The sequence below is a fragment of the Dermacentor andersoni genome, chromosome 1, assembly GCF_023375885.2.
Source record: "Dermacentor andersoni chromosome 1, qqDerAnde1_hic_scaffold, whole genome shotgun sequence".
In the NCBI taxonomy this organism is placed as follows: domain Eukaryota; kingdom Metazoa; phylum Arthropoda; class Arachnida; order Ixodida; family Ixodidae; genus Dermacentor; species Dermacentor andersoni.
Window position 1 is genome coordinate 220,066,887 of NC_092814.1, and position 3,414 is coordinate 220,070,300.

Here is a 3,414-nt window from a genome sequence, read left to right on the forward strand (position 1 = left end):
GGCACAAAGCCGCACATTGTAATGCGACACCGTTTTTAGGAAAATCTGCACTGTGCGCCCCGCATAACGCTAGTCATCGAAGCAGGGCTTCTGTCGCTACGTCTAGGCTGAACTGCGTGTTATGCAAGTAAGTCAAGGGCGGAGGAAAGTTTATTAAAATCACGCTTGTAGCATGGAGCTACAAAGCAAGCCCACATGTATGCTTCATAAAAAAGGAAAGGTTCTTCTTCCATTACGAAGTCCCCGTGTGAGTTTTCTCTTGAGCGGCCGTTACGGGTATTGAGTAACGTGTATTTTTCTTCCTAGCTTCGCCCTACTTTCGGGCGCATGAGAATATTTTCTTTCATAAAACGCCCTCCGCATCGCTGATTTTTGCAGAAACCATTTGCTTGCACTATGTCCATGTGCTTCAACGTTTCTATTAATTCGCTATAGACAAACTATACTGTCAGGTTGTAGTAGTAGCAACACAATAGTAAAACTGTGAGTGACGCAAATAACTCGTTATTTGGCGAACTTGTCCTCTGAAAATGCCAGTGGCACTCAAAGCTCAGTGATAGCAGCGAGCACAGCAGGCGTTCGTCGAAATCTGCGGGTCAAAGGCATCGGCTATTTATACTTGACTCACGAAATGTTCACGCCTGATCGCTTGTGCACGCGCACGTTTTAGAATGCGCAACACTATTCGTGTCAAGCATGCAATCTGATTACAAAACGGTTCGGCAACATCGCAGGCAACTTATAGAATGGGATGCCAAGCATCGAAAAAAAGTTAAAATCATATTCTGGGGTTTAACGTGCCAAGTCCACGAAATGATTGTGAGGCACGCCGTAGAGGGGCACTCCGGCATAACTTCGGCCACCTAGGGTTCCTTAAGTTAACCCCAATGCACGGGACACAGGCGTTTTTGCATTCGCCCTGTAGCGTCTGGACTATTGCTTCCAAAGCAGGCGCATAACAAGATGAGCTCAGGTGCAGGTAGCGTGAGGATCGAACACGCTAGCGCTCTCGACCTGAGCGGCCGCGGTGTCAACCGCCCCCGACATCCTGCTGCACCATGGATGGCCGGCCTAAATAAACCGTGGCCACGGCGGCGCCATGGTTAGAGGCAGCGCTGCCTCTTCGCGCCGCCTCCAATACATTGGCGACCCGGACGACCGAACGCAGCAGCCTTCGTACAAATTCGTCACCCAGACGACCGAGCCCAGCCATGCCAGCGTCAGCGTACCGACTCTACCAAGGCGAGTGACGTGGCCTCACGTGGTCCGGCAGACGTCCCATGGTTGTAGGGTGTCCAGGAATTCTACATCACCATGCGGGACATCTGGTTCATCCATCTGGACAGCAACTTCCTTCTCAACAAGGTTCCAAGTTCCGGCTGCGTTCCAGGCTCCGTCTGTCATCCCTGTGTCCCGACATCTACACGAGCTTGCGGGCAGCCGTCCTTGCTCACTACTTCAACTCGAACGCCCAGTCAATAACAGCTCGCGCAATTTGAACCGTCGCGCAGTTCTGCGTCTTGTCGGCCCACATCGCCTGCGTACACCCTTGCCGATCGTCAGCACGCGCCGTTCCCATCAACCAACCTCTACTCGGTCCGTGAGCTTTCTCCCCATCTCAAAGGTAGCTGCGCCACGACTCTTTTCAAGGAATGGACTGGGTCCAACGCGAGCGCTTTCCGCTACTCTACGGCCCACCGCTCTCCTTCCTTGGACCTTGTCGCAAGCTATCCGCTTTACATTTGGGGACACCTCACTCATCACCGATTCAGAGGTTCTCCCACAGGCATTCCACTGTCGCAGGCACGGCGATGCCACAAGCACAACCTTGGCGATGCCTTCAGTGACCACAGCAATCCTGACGCTATCGGCATTCTAAATTTCGCCGCAAGCAGCAGCAGGCGAGCCTTCCGATGTTCTGTGCCAGGCACGTACCCATGATTTTTTTTTCGGGGTTACCTTGGCCCAATCGAAGGTAACTTTTCTATACAAATGAGGGGGGGGGGGTACCTTTACTAGTACAAATGTGAATAATGCCCGCCATGCGCCATAAGCACGCGTAAACGGGCAAAAGAGAAATGAAATAAGGTGTATCTCACAGGTACACCTGTTAGATGCACCTCTCCTTCAGCTGACAAACAAGGAACCACATCAAATGGACTCGCGCAGGAAAGAAGCGCCGGAAGAACACTGCCATGAATAAGTAAACAAGCGGAAGTGTAAAATAAAGATTTCTAGTAGCGCTTTTTTGAATTAGCTGTGCAAGAATTATAGAGAAATATATATTTGAGGAACAATCGCAGTTTTTTGGATCCCTCGTTTACTGCTCTACAAAGCTAAATGCAAAAACCGACTCGTTTTTTTTTTTTATTTGGAAAGTTGCGTAACGAGGCGTGGCCGCCAGTCGCGTACAACCGCGTAGAGCGCAGGACGCTGTGGCTCTAAACGTACGGCGCCCACCGCGGAAGGTCTGAAAAACACTCACATTAGCACAGCAGAGAACTGGCTACATCAGGTGGCTCCACTGATAATTGTGAAAGCGTGATTCAAAGCACACGGAATTGTTCTCCGCTTCCGGTGGCGTTTTCTCTACTTCCTTTTTTTTTAAATAAAAATATGTTGATCCATAAATATGTTCACAAACAACGGTTAAATTTGTTAATTTTTGCTTTTTCTTCCTGTTTGGCTGTTGCCTTGGCTTTCTTCCTTAGTAGATCGCTTACTTTATCAACTCCTTGCAACTCTTGTTTGTAGTTGCCAATTTTGCACGAAAAGTGCTGTACAATTAGGGAAAAAGGCAGACGAGGTAACGGGTGGCAGTCATATTAGTTTAAGGGTTATTGCAGGGTTTGATGATGGACACTGTTTCGCATTATTTTATTTTCCACCTTATCTAACCCATATCGCGGGTATATGGTTCTGAGGATCTGCCATCGTCGCGGCGAGCCGTCACTCGGGGAAATAATGAAGCAGAATGAAAAGTTAAACGCATCTGGCGCTTTTTTCCGGCCGCAACTCGTTCCACGAGAATACAAACCAGCTGACTATGAGTCGAATCCTTTTCCTGGTGCCTGGATAAGTCTAAACAAGTCAGGTTGAACTAACGAAGCAAAAGCGATGCGCGTGACCGTTGAATAGATGGTGACAACCGAACGCATCACGAGTTAATCGCGCGGGCACCGAATCGATGAGAAAACTGGCTTTCACACCCCAGGAGATGCCGATAACTACCACCATCCAAAAGGAGGGACAAAGGCAGCAAAATAGTGATCGCTGAATAGCTGTAAAGTCTCACGATTAACTTGGCGGTGCATTAGGAATGTGTGTGAAGAGTAGTGGCGTAGGCGGTGGAGTGGGGGGGGGGGGGGGTATTCCGCATAAATTCGGGGGCGGGGGCTGCCCCCCCCCCCCCCT